Raw genomic sequence first — 18196 nt, forward strand, 5'->3', positions numbered from 1 at the left:
AAGGTTAGGATTTGGATAGGGAAACTGATCCTAGATCTGAACCCTGGAGCAAAACAAACAGAATACTCAAACATCATCGAAGGATGTGGTTGGTTAATGAGTTCTAGAAGGTTAACGTTATAGAACTTATTTACCATTGTTGGGAAATGATTCTGATAGTGTGCTGTGTGGTGTGCAGGACTTGATAATGTCAAAGAGTAACTCAGGCATGCTGGGTAACCTGAAAAACAGGTGTCAAACTGGATCAAAAGAAGTAAAGCTTCCTCCTCCGAAGATGACGTTGACCTTTTACACTGTTAATAATGATCCTGTAAACTAACTGAAAGAATAAAAGTTACTGCAATGTGACATACTGTTTACTTGCTGTCACTAAAGGGTGTTTAATAATTCACACACACACAGAAGTATTGGGTCAAATTAGTACAAGAGTCAAGTCAAAATCACCTATAATAGTGTTGTCAAACACAAAAAAATATTGACTAAAGTCTGGGTTTTGAATGTTCTCAAGTCTCCCAATTGGCACAGAACCACGCCCTAGTCTGACGTGGTTGGCATTGTCTAATTTTGTACTGGGTACTGACACTGCTGTGTGAGTGAAAAGCTTGAGAGCGCTTCAAAACACTGCCTTGCACGGTTGGTAATTACTTCAGAAAGTCCTGTTCCCTCTTTAGAAGCCAGAAGACGAAACATGCCAAGCTGTTGTGAATCTGTTGCCAGGGATTTTCCAATGTTCTCTCACTGAGACTGTCATCCTGACTGAGGGGCTTGGTTCATATCAGGCGAGAGGGCCTCATTGTTCCAAATACACACTCATTGGGTAAGTGTGTAGTCTGGAGGCTCTGAGATCACCCAATGGTGCGCTGGCCAGCTGTGTGACTGCCTGTAAAAGTGATGTCACTTTGTTCTTGAACGCTTCATGTGTTAGTGATCAGCCAACCAGAATAATGGCAGGAGGGACTGGGTCAGCGACTCGGCAAACTAGAAAAGCAGGCTTTTGTCCTGAGGAGATGGGCTACTAAGGGAAATTAGCCCCATTTAGTAGTGCAGTAGTCCAATTATCAGGGAACTGTATTTCTAGAAGACGATCTACAGTATTGAATGTATCAAATCAAGTCAAATTTATCCTCCACACCTCAGGAATGCCTTTAATGAAAATGGATAAAAGACGGGTTTTTTGTTGTTGTTGCTGTTACTATCCTTGGTGTCTGACTTAATACCGACAGTGGACGAGCTGGTCGTATTCACTTAGTGTTGTTATGAATGATCAGCCAATAGACAACGAGCTGGTAAATCCAGAGAATTCGCTGTCTATCCCTGGCAACAAGATGGACGTTCCTTCAAATTTCACCAGACATCCTTGTCACTGCCCTACATCCCCTCTCCTCTAGGGCCTGCAGTGCTGGCACTACCCACAGCATCACCAATATCGCCAAGAGATTGGTACTTGGCACACCAACAGAGTAGCACAGTTTCCTCCCCCCTTTGGGTTTATGTAAAGCCATTAATGCAAGCACATGCAACGGGATTAGGGTTAGCAACAAACCAACAAAAAACAGACAGACAAAAGGTGGAGGGCAGGTCGGGTCGAAGAAACCTGTTTGGGCTGTTAAGGCACCGTCAGGATGTCTTAATTTAACCGCCCTTCTTTTCCTCCTCTTCGGAGATGTGTTCACGGCTAATGTTCTGCGCTGTCACTTCTGTTGCACAATACAAAGCCATAAACTGCTCTGCTCCTGGCTTCTGCGGAGCGTCTTGTCTGAAACTGTAGACTTGTGTTGCTGCTGAGTGGATGTAGCTGCCCTTGCTGTTGCCAGTTCAGAAATGATACTACCTATATGTAATGGCAACCGTCTGATTGGCATGTGATGTATGAATCATCTGCTTTTATAAAACAATGTACACTACCTAGCAGTGCTAATTTTGGCGCTCTTTTTAAAATTTAGTCTAGTCTTAGTAGTTTTGACAAAAATATTAAGTCTTAGTCACATTTTTGTCATTTGAGTAATGATTTGGTCTAGTCATTCTCAAAATGGCGAAAGCAGTGGGCCATTTTAGTCAACTAAATGCCCTTTCATTTGAGAGAGAGAAGCAGTGGCGCAAAAGTATTGGCAAAGTGGTATGGGATGCACCTCCGTCACTATGGGATGCACCTCCGTCACTATGGGATGCACCTCCGTCACTATGGGATGCACCTCCGTCACTATGGGATGCACCTCCGTCACTATGGGATGCACCTCCGTCACTATGGGATGCACCTCCGTCACTATGGGATGCACCTCCGTCACTATGGGATACACCTCCGTCACTATGGGATGCACCTCCGTCACTATGGGATGCACCTCCGTCACTATGGGATGCACCTCCGTCATTAACATTGTTACCACCGTTCCCCAGACGCTACACGGATGTCCAGAAGTAGAACTAATGACTTTTAACGGGAAGCTAATAACTGTTTTGCCTAGTGACGTAGTCGAGTCACTAAATCTCGAGTCCCAAGTCCCCTTGTGCTCGATGTCTGAGTCACCGATGGTTGAGTCACGAGTTCCTATGGCTGGTCCAAGTCCCAGTGCTCGAAACCTTTTCCAAGTGTTCAAGTCTGAGTCATTAACTCAGAATAAAGTTATTTACCCAGTCAGATATAGTGTAGTGGAAATAAATTGTTTGCTATCCCTTTTCCTTTCGTTCTGTTGCCACCAAATGTTTGCATATAGGCTTCTGGTAATGTTACCATGGCTACGTTCAGTTGAAATACATTCTCAAATGTTACAAATGGAAATTTCCCGAATAGAGCTGACATTATTCCTTATTCATCATATCAGAGAGGCATGTTTGTTCCACATAGAAATATGCTATCTGAACGTTCCAAAATGTTGTGTCCTGCTGAACGCGTCCCCAGGTTGTTAGCTATAGCTAGCTAATGAGGTAACATGACAGAACAAGTGTGTAGCCTAAACCAATGTTTAACGATCCGGTCCCCAAGTAGCCTAGTTTTAGAACTGCCCGCGATATGCTTCCTGGATGTAAAATGCAGCCTGCCAAAATGCATGATAGAAAGAGAAACAAAGTACCAACGGTATTATAGGTCATATCTTTTGAATGGTAAGGGCTATAATTAAGCCCAGGAAAAGAAAGAGGCTTGGCTACATTGGCTACAGAACCTGTCTATGAAATGCAATGGAGAAAGTGGGAGGGTTGAGTGACACTACAATTTTTAAAAAGACAGCCTACTTTTCCATACTTAGGGAGAGAAAAAAAGAGCTAGACTATTGTTTTATTATTAAACTTAAATCTGCTATTGTTATTAATTTCGTAAAGCAGCTTGTGTTTCTCAACCAGGCAAAGGGTAGCTAGCCTGCGCGATGTGTATAATTGGAGGCGGAGCCAGAGCGAAGGCCGTCTGCCCACACTCTGTCTGCTTGCTCCCCCGCAGCTCACCAGCTGATGTAGGCTGTGTGTGCCGGGTGTGGCATATCCTTCCCACTGCTGAACAGAACAGCACTGCTCATCTGTGCTGCTAATATTAATTGTGCTTTTCACTGAAAACCTCTCAATCTTTCCAAAAACTCTTGTCCAGTCCACTTAGTAGTCAGATTTTAGTCACAGTTTTAGTCAACTGAAATGAAAAATCTATTTTGTTTAGTTACAGTTTTTTTTCTGGGTTTGTTTAGTCAGATGTAGTTGCGTCAATTGCCCCAGAAAAATATGTTTTTGACAACAATGTTTGTCACTATTTTTGATGATGAAATGAACACAGCTATCTGTACCTTTATCCACAGTGTGATGACAGTCTCACTGAAAGGGCTTGGTTCATGATAGTATGAAGCACCACCATGATAACATGGAGGGACTGAAAGTAAAAGTGATATATTTTCTGATTCAGTCCATAAGATCTTTGCCCACGTTATTCAAATGTAATAACAGTATAATTCATCAATGTGTAAGTGTCCAGTAAAACAGATACACTGGACAAGTTAACAGCTGTTTCATCAAACATCGGGCAAGTCATTTCATGTTGTGTATCATACAGTACATACAGAGCATACATGGCCATGAGTTTCCTTTCGTCGTAGCATTCTGTCTTTTCTTCCATCGACCCACGGCGACCCTTATTCACTATGAAACACAGTGTCATCAACCCACGACGACCCTTATTCACTATGGAACACAGTGCCATCAACCCACGACGACCCTTATTCACTATGGAACACAGTGTCATCAACCCACGACGACCCTTATTCACTATGAAACACAGTGTCATCAACCCACGACGACCCTTATTCACTATGGAACACAGTGTCATCAACCCACGACGACCCTTATTCACCATGGAACACACAGAGAACAGTGTGAGGCGTGGGCTAAATATACAGTTGAAGTTGGAAGTTTACATACACTTAGGTTGGAGTCATTAAAACCTGTTTTTCAACCACTCCACACATTTCTTGTTAACAAACTATAGTTCTGGCAAGTCGGTTAGGACATCTACTTTGTGCATGACACAAGTCATTTTTCCAACAATTGTTTACAGACAGATTATTTCACTTATTATTTCAGATTACTTCACTTTCACTGTATCACAATTCCAGTGGGTCAGACGTTTACATACACTAAGTTGACTGTGCCTTTAAACAGCTTGGAAAATTCCAGAAAATTATGTCATGGTTTTAGAAGATTCTGGTAGGTTAATTGACATCATTTGAGTCAATTGGAGGTGTACCTGTAGATGTATTTCAAAGCCTACCTTCAAGCTCAGTGCATCTTTGCTTGACATCATGGGAAAATCAAAATTAATCAGCCAAGATCTCAGAAAGAAATTGTAGACCTCCACAAGTCTGGTTCATTCTTGGGAGTAATTTCCAAATGCCTGAAGGTGCCACATTCATCTGTACAAACAATAGTACGCAAGTATAAACACCATGTGACCATGCAGCCGTCATACCGCTCAGGAAGGAGATGTGTTCTGTCTCCTAGAGATGAACGTACTTTGGTGCGAAAAGTGCAAATCAATCTGAGAACAACAGCAAAGGACCTTGTGAAGATGCTGGAGGAAACAGTAAAACGAGTCATATATCGACATAACCTGAAAGGCCGCTCAGCAAGGAAGAAGCCACTGCTCCAAATCCGTCATAAAAAAGTCAGACTACAGTTTGCAACTGCACATGGGGAGAAAGATCGTACTTTTTGGAGAAATGTCCTCTGGTCTGATGAAACAAAAATAGAACTATTTGGTCATAATGACCATCGTTATGTTTGGAGGAAAAGGGGGAAGGCTTGCAAGCCGAAGAACACCATCCCAACCGTGAAGCACGGGGTGGCAGCATCATGTTGTGGGGGTGCTTTGCTGCAGGAGGGGCTGGTGCGATTCACAAAATAGATGGCATCATGAGGCAGGAAATGTATGTGGATATATTGAAGCAACATCTCAAGACATCAGGCAGGAAGTTAAAGCTTGGTCGCAAATGGGTCTTCCAAATGGACAAAGACCCCAAGCATACTTCCAAAGTTGTGGCAAAATGGCTCCAGGATGACACAGTCAAGGTATTGGAGTGGCCATCACAAAGCCCTGACCTCAATCCTATAGAACATTTGTGGGCCGAACTGAAAAAGCGTGTGCGAGCAAGCAGGTCTACAAACCTGACTCGGTTACACCAGCTCTGTCAGGAGGAATGGGCAAAATTCACCCAACTTATTGTGGGAAGCTTGTGGAAGGCTACCCGAAACGTTTGACCCAAGTTAAACAATTTAAAGGCAATGCTACCAAATACTAATTGAGTGTATGTAAACTTCTGACCCACTGGGAATGTTATGATAGAAATAAAAGCTGAAATAAATCATTCTCTCTACTATTATTCTGACATTTCACATTCTTAAAAGAAAGTGGCGATCCTAACTGACCTAAAACAGGCAATTTTTACTAGGATTAAATGTCAGGAATTGTGAAAAGCTGAGTTTAAATGTATTTGGCTAAGGTGTATGTAAACTTCCGACTTTAACTGTATGTCTGAAATACATAGTGTAGATAATGCTGCCACATTTTTCCCTCCTAATGTTCCCTTCTGTAGAAGGGAGAGTGGAAATAGCAGTGGAGTGAGTGAGTGAGTGAGTCTGTGTGTGGGGGGTGGAAGTATAAGCCTCTAGCACAGTGAATGTGTAAGTTACAGACAGATAACAAGGTCGTGAAACACATGCAGGGGTAGACAACTCCTCCACACAAGCATTGCCTGAGCTGCATTTCATGCGTATGAATATCAGTGGAAGAACGTGATAGAAATGCTATGTTCTATTGGATGTGTGGAAATGTTGGTGCGAGAGGTGGGGCTACTGCTGGGGCTTTGCAGTTCAGTACAGCGAGCAGGAGGGCTCAGAATTCATCAAACTTTCAGAAGCAGGATTCTGGGGTAGAAGCTCTTTAGTGCTCTGGTTAACCTTGAGGAGGTTTCTCCTCTTTCCTCATCAGGCACCAACAAAAAGACGAAGGACAAGGGATCAAAACTGAGAGTGACTACCTGGACTAGAAAACTGTTTTAAAACCTTTTCTTTTCATGTAATAATGAACACAACCCTGATGTTAAACGTATTCAGCACAACTCTATGGGAAACAAAGGTGTGTTTTATAACTAAAGCTGGAGCTAACAGGATTATTCCAATCTGGTATTTGGATTTAATATGCAACTAGTTAGACCAGTAAACCAACTGTTATCTATGTTTCACTGAAACTATTCTGACCGCTGGATGAATTCAATTAGTATGATCGGTGAACACAATTATTTAATTCTCATGTAATTCTCTGTATTTGTGTACTACCCCACACCAAGGCCAGGGCCCCATCACATGTCCTGGCTTCACCTTCTAAATCAAAGCCATATTTTCTTTGCCAAGTTCTAATCTTACCAGATATATTTAACCTTATGCTGGTGACAGTATCTCCCAGAGCTGAGTGGTCTGATTGGTTGATTGCTGTTATTATTATTTAACCCTAAACCTTAACTAAATCTTGTAATAAATAATATGGAAATTGAGCACGGTCAGATGACTAAACTGCTTGGAGTAACCCTGGATTGTAAACTGTCATGGTCAAAACATATTGATGCAGTAGTAGCTAAGATGGAGAGAAGTCTGTCTATAATAAAGCGATGCTCTGCCTTCTTAACAACACTATCAACAAGGCAGGTCCTACAGGCCATAGTTTCTACCTTCTTAACAACACTGTCAACAAGGCAGGTCCTACAGGCCCTAGTTTTGTCGCACCTTGACTACTGTTCAGTCGTTTGGTCAGGTGCCACAAAAAATAACTTAGTATAATTGCAATTGGCTCAGAACAGGGCAGCATGTCTGGCCCTTGGATGTACACAGAGAGCTAATATTAATAATATGCATGTCAATGTCTCCTGGCTCAAAGTTTTATTTATGAGAGGTATTGACATGTTGAATGCACCGAGCTGTCTGTCTAAACTACTGGCACACAGCTCGGACACCCATGCATACCCCACAAGACATGCCACCAGAGGTCTCTTCACAATCCCCAAGTCCAGAACAAACTATGGGAGGCGCACAGTACTACATAGAGCCATGACTACATGGAACTCTATTTCACATCAAGTAACTGACGCAAGCAGTAAAATTAGATTTATAAAACAGATAAATAACACCTCATGGAACAGCGGGGACTGTGAAGCAACACAAACATTGGCACAGACACATGCATACACAGACACACACACTTTGGCAGCAGCTATCGGGGATCCATAATAAATACAAATAGAAATTACAGGGAGAAATGGGAAATAAATCCAGTTTAGTAGATGGATGGCTATGGATGGCCTCTTGTGATTCCCCTTAGCTTGAGGTTGTATACAGAGAAATGTATCTAGAAAACATTCAATATCCCATCTAAGGGAATAAAGAGAATGAGATCAATAAAATTCATTGTTATTTATTTTTTACCCCTTATTTTCCTCCCCAATTTCATGATTACAATCTTGTCTCATCGCTGCAACTCCCCAACGGGCTTGGGAGAGGTGAAGGTCAAGTCATGTGTCCTCCGAAACATGCCCCTTCAAACCACGCTTCTTAACACCTGCTCGCTTAACCCGGAAGCCAGCCGCACCAACGTGTCAGAGGAAACACTGTTCAACTGAAGACCGAGGTCAGCCTGCAGGCACCTGGCCCGCCACAAGGAGTCGCTAGAGCCTGATGAGCAAAGTAAATCCCCCCGGACGACGCGGGGACAATTGTGCGCCACCCTAAGGGACTCCCGGTCACGGCTGGTAATGACACAGCCTGGAATTGAACCAGGGTCTGTAGTGATGCCGCAACACTGCAATGCTGCAACGCCCCAATGAAATTCATTTTCAAAGCATTCAAGTAGCTTTTGGCGAATCAGTCTTTCCCCTCAAATACTAGTTCAGTTTTACTAGTTCAGATTTACTAGTTCAGTTTTACTAGTTCAGTTTTACTAGTTCAGTTTTACTAGTTCAGTTTTTCTAGTTCAGTTTTACTAGTTCAGTTTTACTAGTTCAGTTTTTCTAGTTCAGTTTTTCTAGTTCAGTTTTTCTAGTTCAGTTTTACTAGTTCAGTTTTACTTGCTGTTCTTGTGCCCCTATAAGGATAGTTTTGTCAACAAGGTTGCATTTCTGGGCCATTCTTCTAAGCCAACTGCTTGACATATGATCAGGCCCATGCACTGTATCTGGCCTGGAATGTCTTTGACTGTCCAGTGTTTCTCTTCTCATTTGGTTTCCACACCATGTAAATCCCAACAACACTGTCTGAATAAGCCCAAAGTTCCCTGCCATTTGTCATTTGTACACAAAGCCTTTGTTTGTGGGAGAAAAGGTTGACCAATCGGCCAACTGAAAAGAGCATTGTGTCAAAGGAGAGAGTAGAGCAAACCATGAGATATAGTGCTAGAGGCGTCACTACAGACCCTGGTTCGATTCCAGGCTGTATCACAACAGGCCGTGATTGGGAGTCCCATAGGGCGCCGCACAATTGGCCGAGCGTCGTCCGGGTTTAGCCGGGGGTAGACTGTCATTGTAAATAACAGTTTGTTCTTAACTGACTTGCCAAGTTAAATAAAGGTTAAATAAGCTGTTTGTGTGTGTGTGTGTCTTTAATTGCCATCAGGCCTCTGCTGTACCCTCCTCCCATAGAGACTGGTGATGAGTCAGCAGAAAAAGGCTGCCTCGTTTTCTATGTAGCGTTTTGTCTGTTTTTTTTGCTGTGTTCTATGAAGTAGTGAGTAACTTACCGTAAGCTGGAGCCTGGGCGAGGCTTGGAGTGGGTGCTAGGGGATGCAGCGAGGATGAATGTAGAGAGGGGGGAGGGAGTTCTTCATCTGGCTAGAGACAGGATCCCAATATCGTGCACTGTTACCAGTCCCTGTGCGGCCATTGCAACACATGGTATCAGCTGTACCTTTTCTTTGTTAGCATCTAGTTTTCATAATCAACGGGACGATTTGAGCCATGTTTAATTGGTTGGCATACAGATTAGTTTGTTTCCTTGTTGGCTTTTACACCAGTCTGATAAATGTCTCTTCTCAGATGAGGCCAGATTGCTTTTCCACAGTGCCTATAAAACGTGCATTTCCTGTTAAAATCTACCCCCCCTTAAGTTTATAGTGATAACCATTGAGCAAGATGGGATCAGTAACCCCCTCCTTAATCCTCTGCCTGCATTGTGACTGTTTGCTCTTTGACAGAAGTTCTGGAGAGGAATGCTATGGTCTCCTCTGTGTTTCTCCTCTGGTCTCGTGCCACTGAGCCTGGTGGGAAATGGACGGTCGGGGTGTGTGTGTGTGTGTGTGTGTGTGTGTGTGTGTGTGTGTGTGTGTGTGTGTGTGTGTGTGTGTGTGTGTGTGTGTGTGTGTGTGTGTGTGTGTGTGTGTGTGTGTGTGTGTGTGTGTGTGTGTGTGTGTGTGTGTGTGTGTGTGTGTGTGTGTGTGTGTGTGTGTGTGTGTGTGTGTGTTTGTGTGTGGAAAAGGAGGCTGCTGTGGCGGGTTCTGCCTCAGAGAGCACTGCCAGACTGGATCTCTTGACAGAACTCTGAGATCGGATGGTTAAACTATAGCCTACAGTACAGGGCTGCAGGTAGCCTAGTGGTTTTCCCATCGGGCCAGTAACTGAAAGGTTGCTAGATCAAATCCCTGAGCTGACAAGCTGAAAATCTGCCATTCTTCCCCTGAACAAGGCAGTTAACCCACTGTTCCTATGCCGTCACTGTAAATAAGAATTTGTTCTTAACTGACTTGCCTAGTTAAATAAAATATAGAGAACAGCAGTCCGTCCACCCATCTCCCCAGTGTTTGCCTCTCTCCAGGGACCTTGTGCAGACAGAGCAGAGGGGGTTTGACAGAATGGGTTGAGGAGGGGACAACCTTTTGTGCTCCTAGCGCTGTCTTAATATATATGCACATGCAAGGTGCACTTTGCATGCTAATGTGGTTTCCTGGCTTTGGCCTTTTGGCTACAACCGCAGGTGCTAAAATTAAGTGGTTCCAAGCCTGTCAGCCTCTCTCGGTTTTCATGTATCCCTTAGTGCTGAGCGATTAACCGAAATGTCAGATCTAAAAAAAAAAAAAAATGTAACAACTAATTGACAGACAGTTAGATTATTTTAAATCCATTTGTTTTATCTGAATGCCCATAATCCATTGCGCTGCTATTATGTCCGGTCTGTGTTTCTTTTGCACCTGCTATGTAGCTGAAAGAAGAATGAGTGTACAAGAGACAATACATAGAGAGAAGTTTCTTCACCAGGTATCTCTACCTGAAAATACATGATCTAAGTGATCGATAGTTGGTATTCAGCAGTCATAAAAGTACTGTATGTCTTATTTACTTTGAAGAACTACTAAAATAGTGATTTTGTCAGACAGCGTAGTCAGCAGCTCTATAGAGATGAGATGATGACTTGGAATTAAATAATAAAGTTATCAAATAAAACTAATGTAATATACACAACAACTGAAATATTTAATTAAAGTAAAGTAATGTGAGTAAATGATGGTTAATAAGCGATCAGCAGTAATGGGCAGTCACTACCATCATGGGGCTTCTGTTAATAGTTTTATTCTGTGTTGTTACAGCATTCAACCCACATAATGCATAGTGCATTTAATGTATAAAAAAAAAATCTTCTAAACTGAAATCGTGATTCTTTTTTTTTTGATCGAAATGAAACCGAACAGACCTCTGGGGAGGTGAAAGAGATAAGTGAAGCATTTTGTGGTGTTTACAAGGTCTGGTTGAAGTGATACTAGTGCTGAGCGATTAGTGCTTTTTGCACTAATCGCTCAGCACTAGTATCACTTCACCAAAGTCTATCTCTGAGGTGACCTAGCCTTGATTTTCAAGGCTTCCTCACGTTTGTCTTGGGAGTATGGTAACACATGACTATGTCAGACGAACCGGCCCCTAATGAAACCCTAAGCCAGCAGGGTGTACAACTGGAGGAGGGCGTGTGGGCTAATGCTGTTACACGTTGACCGCTGTTTGACCTGAGGACGGATGTGGCTAATGTCAGGAGGATTCTGGGTATTCCTCCAAGGACATGTAGTAGGGTCCCAGGGGGGCCCCTCGATTATCTAGAATCTCTTCCTCTGGTCCTCTTTTTCTTTCCTTCTGTCCTCTTTTACACAGGTCATCAAAAAATGTGAGCGGTCCCTCTCTGATCCACCCCATACTATTTATAGGACCTAAGCGCCGTCTGTTCAAGCAAGGGCGTTCGTTAGCCAAATGGACAAACTGTAATCTGTCCAGCTCATTGGCTAATACACCTCTGTCCAATTGACAAACTGTAAACTGTCCAGCTCATTGGCTAATACACCTCTGTCAAATGTACGAACTGTAATCTGTCCATCTCATTGGCTAATACACCTCTGTCAAATGGACAAACTGTAATCTGTCCATCTCATTGGCTAATACACCTCTGTCAAATGGAGACACTGTAATCTGTCCATCTCATTGGCTAATACACCTCTGTCAAATGGACAAACTGTAATCTGTCCAGCTCATTGGCTAATACACCTCTGTCAAATGGACAAACTGTAATCTGTCCATCTCATTGGCTAATACACCTCTGTCAAATGGACAAACTGTAATCTGTCCAGCTCATTGGCTAATACACCTCTGTCAAATGGACAAACTGTAATCTGTCCAGCTCATTGGCTAATACACCTCTGTCAAATGGACAAACTGTAATCTGTCCATCTCATTGGCTAATACACCTCTGTCAAATGGACAGACTATAATCTGTCCAGCTCATTGGCTAATACACCTCTGTCATTTGACCCACCACCTCACAATGACAGCTGGGTTAGATTAGATTGGATACTGCGATGTGAGTGTTTGTGCCTAATTAGCGATGGGACCGGGCAGATATGTGCTGAAAGGTGAAGCATGGTGTTACCCACTAGACCAGGGATGGGTCATTATTTTTTATCTTGTTATGTCAGTCACTGATAGTCTCTCAATTAGCACATGCCAGTTAACCTTTTTTATATTGGTTAGTTAGTCTATCGGCCTGTTATCTAAACTTAGTAATCATGGTGGAATTACTGGCGAGGGGGGGGGGGGGCATTGATTTCAGTCTCACTCAGATATCATATTAAAACCTGTAAACATTTTCCTCCACCCCTTTGGAAAAAATGTAGAATTGCAAGAAATTAGCTGTAACACAGAAAATGTCCATCTCCGCCCCATGGCAAAATGAGTAGAAATGTATTAAATTAGGTTTAATCCAGCATATTTTCCTCTCCACCTGTCATGTCCTGACCATAGTGCTTATGTGTTTTGCTTGTTTTAGTGTTGGTCAGGACGTGAGCTGGGTGGGCATTCTATGTTGTGTGTCTAGTTTGTCTGTTTCTGTGTTCGGCCTAATATGGTTCTCAATCAGAGGCAGCTGTCAATCGTTGTCCCTGATTGAGAATTATATATAGGTGGCTTGTTTTGTGTTGGGATTTTGTGGGTGGTTGTTTCCTGTGTCAGTGTTTGTGCCACACGGGACTGTGACGGTTAGTTCATTTTGTTATTTTGTAAAGTGTCTGGTTTTCGTGTATATTAAATCATGGAAACTTACCACGCTGCACATTGGTCCTCCGATCCTTCTCGCCTCTCCTCGTCCGAGGAGGAGGAAAAGCTAGACTGCCGTTACACCGCCCCATGGCAAAATGAGTAGAATTGCATGAAATTAGTTATAAAATTGCAAAAGCTTCTTTCCCCCCCCCCCATCGCAGAATGTGTAGAATGAATGTTGCAGAAAACATGATTTAAAACTGCAATATTTTCTCTGCACCGCATGGCAAAATGTGTAGAATTGCACAAAATTGAACTCTAAACCGTACAATATTTATCTCTGCTGTCTGGAGGGTGACCATTCGAGGGGGTTGTATGGATATGGATACAAAGCAGATCCACGAGCAACTGCTCTCCCTCATGATGAGTTCAGATTGTCTGTGGCCCCACCCCCATCAAAGTTTCCCATCCCTGCACCAGACCACCCCCAAGCTACCCTACTATATGTTTTTAACTCAATTCTATCTGACATGATTCACAGCTTCTCAAATCGGGGAATGACCATTCAGATAAATTTAATCTGGAGGATGATGAATTTAGGTGTCATCCTCCAAGCCAGTCAATGAATTGTGATCTTTGTTCATGGCCTTGAGAAAAAGAAAAATAGAGATTGGTTGAGAGAGTGAACGGTTGCAGAGACTCGTGTCGGTCAGCCCACGATTTGAGCATTTTACATTGAGAGAGACAGAGTGTTTAGGTTATTAAGCCTGCCTTTTGGAAAGCACTTTGTGCTAATCTGCTAGGCTAAGCTTTCAGTGAAGCCAGACCACCAGATGGATTTTGTGTGGAAATGGAGTCTATAGCGTGACTCACTGGTCCTGAGACATGTGACCCCTGCTGCATGTCAGTGCTTACAGTCCCGTTTTTTCACAAGTCAATTGAGCTCTATTGTTTTGGCCTCTCTGGCATACTGAAGGGAAATATAATGCATATCAATCAACAGCTAGGCCTGTTAATATTTTCTCCCAGAGAGGCAACAGTCTAGAAATATGACAACATTCTGAGATAATCTTATGAAGCAACAAAGATGAGTCCTCTGTGGCGATTACTTTCCATCTGCTCCTTCATTTCTGGTTCATTTCTCATTCATTTCATCTCAATCTCATCTCAGATGCCGCCATTCCGGGCGAATATAAAGTCAAGCAGAGTGAGTCAGCATTGATAGATAACTCAGGCAGAGGAGCTGTATTTTTAATGAGATTACACAGGGATACATAGACAGAAATAGAGTCCCTCTCTGCTTTGATCATGCACCATCCACAGCAGACACTTTTTACTCCTGTCTCCTCGATGCATCTTTAGCTATACCTGTCAGAAAAATAAAATAAAATAAATAAATTCAACTATTACCCGTCAGAGGCTGACTGAAGGTGGTGAAATGAATGGGGGAAAGGAGGAGGTTAAGGTGCTATGTTGTTAATCATTAATGACATCAGGGGCTTGAAAAAAAGCTACTCAGAAATGTCTGTGGTAGAAAATAGAGTGCTTTACTTCCTCCTGGCTGCCTTAGGTCGAAACGCCAAGGCTCGGGTTGATCAGCGAGCACTTAAAGAAGCAGACATGTGGCCCGTCACCCGTCACGACATTGGTTATTTTTGGAGAAAGGTAATCGCAGTGAGGAATATCAAGAGCCATTTGGGGGAATGTAGATGGACAGGTAGATGTGTTAGCAGAGAGGAGCGGTTATATGGAAGGTTCTCTAATTGAGTCTGACACTTCTTAGGACAGCATCTATCCTGAATGGATTGGTATTGACACTGAGGTTAACCAGATAGATACAAGCCACTACACAAACGTCTCAGCTTCGAGGCAAAACAAAAAAAATTGTGCATTCTTTTTCTAACCTACCGTCCTATAACCTTCTGATCCAGTGTTTCTCAACCTTTTTGGTACCAGGCCCAGGTCCTGGCAAGAAATGGTCCTTCCTGTACCAGGGATTGACAAGCAATGGTCCTTCCTGTACCAGGGATTGGCAAGCAATGGTCCTTCCTATACCAGGGATTGACAAGCAATGGTCCTTCCTATACCAGGGATTGACAAGCAATGGTCCTTCCTATACCAGGGATTGACAAGCAATGGTCCTTCCTATACCAGGGATTGGCAAGCAATGGTCCTTCCTGTACCAGGGATTGACAAGCAATGGTCCTTCCTGTACCAGGGATTGACAAGCAATGGTCCTTCTTGTACCAGGGATTGACAAGCAATGGTCCTTCTTGTACCAGGGATTGACAAGCAATGGTCCTTCCTGAACCAGGGATTGACAAGCAATGGTCCTTCTTGTACCAGGGATTGACAAGCAATGGTCCTTCCTGAACCAGGGATTGACAAGCAATGGTCCTTCCTCCTTGTGGACAGCTAACAATGCAATTAGCACTTGAGAACCTTCTCAGGAACTGGTTGGCATCATGTCAGGAACTGGTTGGCATCATGTCAGGAACTGGTTGGCATCATCTCAGGAACTGGTTGACATCATCTCAGGAACTGGTTGGCATCATCTCAGGAACTGGTTGGCATCATCTCTGTGACTGGTTGGCATCATGTCAGGAACTGGTTTGCATCATGTCAGGAACTGGTTGGCATCATGTCAGGAACTGGTTGGCTTCATGTCAGGAACTGGTTGGCATCATGTCAGGAACTGGTTGGCATCATGTCAGGAACTGGTTGGCATCATCTCTGCGACTGGTTGGCATCATATCTAGGGACTGGTTGGCATCATCTCTGAGACTGGTTGGCATCATCTCAGGGACTGGTTGGCATCATCTCTGAGACTGGTTGGCATCATCTCTGGGACTGGTTGGCATCATCTCAGGGACTGGTTGGCATCATCTCAGGAACTGGTTGGCATCATCTCTGGGACTGGTTGGCATCATGTCAGGAACTGGTTGGCATCATCTCTGCGACTGGTTGGCATCATCTCAGGGACTGGTTGGCATCATCTCAGGAACTGGTTGGCATCATCTCTGAGACTGGTTGGCATCATGTCAGGAACTGGTTGGCATCATGTCAGGAACTGGTTGGCATCATCTCTGCGACTGGTTGGCATCATCTCTGGGACTGGTTGGCATCATCTCTAGGGACTGGTTCGCATCATCTCTAGGGACTGGATGGCATCATCTCTAGGGACTGGTTGGCATCATCTCTAAGGACTGGTTGGCATCATCTCTAGGGACTGGTTGGCATCATGTCAGGAACTGGTTGGCTTCATGTCAGGAACTGGTTGGCATCATCTCTGGGACTGGTTGGCATCATCTCTGAGACTGGTTGGCATCATCTCTAGGGACTGGTTGGCATCATCTCTGGGACTGGTTGGCATCATCTCTGAGACTGGTTGGCATCATCTCTAGGGACTGGTTGGCATCATCTCAGGAACTGGTTGGCATCATCTCTGGGACTGGTTGGCATCATCTCTGGGACTGGTTGGCATCATCTCTAGGACTGGTTGGCATCATGTCAGGAACTGGTTGGCATCATCTCTGGGACTGGTTGGCATCATCTCTGGGACTGGTTGGCATCATCTCTAGGGACTGGTTGGTATCATCTCTGGGACTGGTTGGTATCATCTCTAGGGACTGGTTGGTATCATCTCTGGGACTGGTTGGCATCATCTCTAGGGACTGGTTGGCATCATCTCTAGGGACTGGTTGGCATCATATCTAGGGACTGGTTGGCATCATCTCTAGGGACTGGTTGGCATCATCTCTAGGGACTGGTTGGCATCATCTCAGGAACTGGTTGGCATCATCTCTAGGGACTGGTTGGCATCATCTCTGGGACTGGTTGGCATCATCTCTAGGGACTGGTTGGCATCATGTCAGGAACTGGTTGGCATCATCTCTAGGGACTGGTTGGCATCATCTCTGGGACTAGTTGGCATCATCTCTAGGACTGGTTGGCATCATGTCAGGAACTGGTTGGCATCATCTCTGGGACTGGTTGGCATCATCTCTGGGACTGGTTGGCATCATCTCTAGGGACTGGATGGCATCATGTCAGGAACTGGTTGGCATCATCTCTAGGGACTGGTTGGCATCATCTCTGGGACTGGTTGGCATCATCTCTAGGGACTGGTTGGCATCATCTCTAGGGACTGGTTGGCATCATCTCTAGGGACTGGATGGCATCATCTCAGGTCCTGGTTGGCATCATCTCAGGGACTGGTTGGCATCATCTCTAGGGACTGGTTGGCATCATGTCAGGAACTGGTTGGCATCATCTCTGGGACTGGTTGGCATCATGTCAGGAACTGGTTGGCATCATCTCTGGGACTGGTTGGCATCATCTCTGGGACTGGTTGGCATCATCTCTAGGGACTGGTTGGCATCATCTCTGGGACTGGTTGGCATCATGTCAGGGACTGGTTGGCATCATCTCTAGGGACTGGTTGGCATCATCTCTAGGGACTGGATGCTATCATGTCAGGAACTGGTTGGCATCATCTCTGGGACTGGTTGGCATCATCTCTAGGGACTGGTTGGCATCATCTCTAGGGACTGGTTGGCATCATCTCTAGGGACTGGATGGCATCATCTCTAGGGACTGGATGGCATCATCTCAGGTCCTGGTTGGCATCATCTCTGGGACTGGTTGGCATCATCTCTGGGACTAGTTGGCATCATCTCTGGGACCGGTATCGGTTCGGGGGCCAGATATTGAGAAACAATTAAGGTACTGCCTCATGAAGGAGCATCTTTCGGGGGAGGAGAACACCGATTTGTGTTAACTCTGATTCCGTTGGCTGACTTATTTTCTCTGTTATTGAGCAGTCTGCTGTGGGAGTAGTCAACTCCATTGAGAGCCCAGGTGACCTTAGTGAGCGGTACAATCAGCTAACCGATCGCAGGGGTATCTGGGCTGTGAAAAGGCAGTCGTGGTATCCGTGCTCGTACCATTGCCCCAAGCAGCTGCTACAGCACTGAGATGTGGGCTTTGTGTACTCTGCTTTAGAGAACATCTGCTGTAGTAGCAGATGTGGCTTTACAGCTGAATCTAAACAAGGTCTCCATCAAAGGAATAATTTATAGTCTAATAAAAAAGCCTTCACGTTGGGGTTAGGTGGCCATTTTGTATCGTATATATATTTAAAGACCCCGTAAGTAAGTTAGATGTCTTCCTCATAATAT

At 44.2% G+C, this 18196-nt stretch overlaps 1 protein-coding gene across 3 annotated transcripts in view; it reads left to right on the forward strand.

The window, feature by feature from the left end:
- The window catches only part of LOC129811324 (echinoderm microtubule-associated protein-like 1), a 66228-nt gene that overhangs the window by 1374 nt on the left and 46658 nt on the right, over window positions 1-18196 (forward strand). The window lies entirely within an intron of this gene.

Source organism: Salvelinus fontinalis, chromosome 15 (assembly GCF_029448725.1).
Source record: "Salvelinus fontinalis isolate EN_2023a chromosome 15, ASM2944872v1, whole genome shotgun sequence".
Taxonomy (NCBI): domain Eukaryota; kingdom Metazoa; phylum Chordata; class Actinopteri; order Salmoniformes; family Salmonidae; genus Salvelinus; species Salvelinus fontinalis.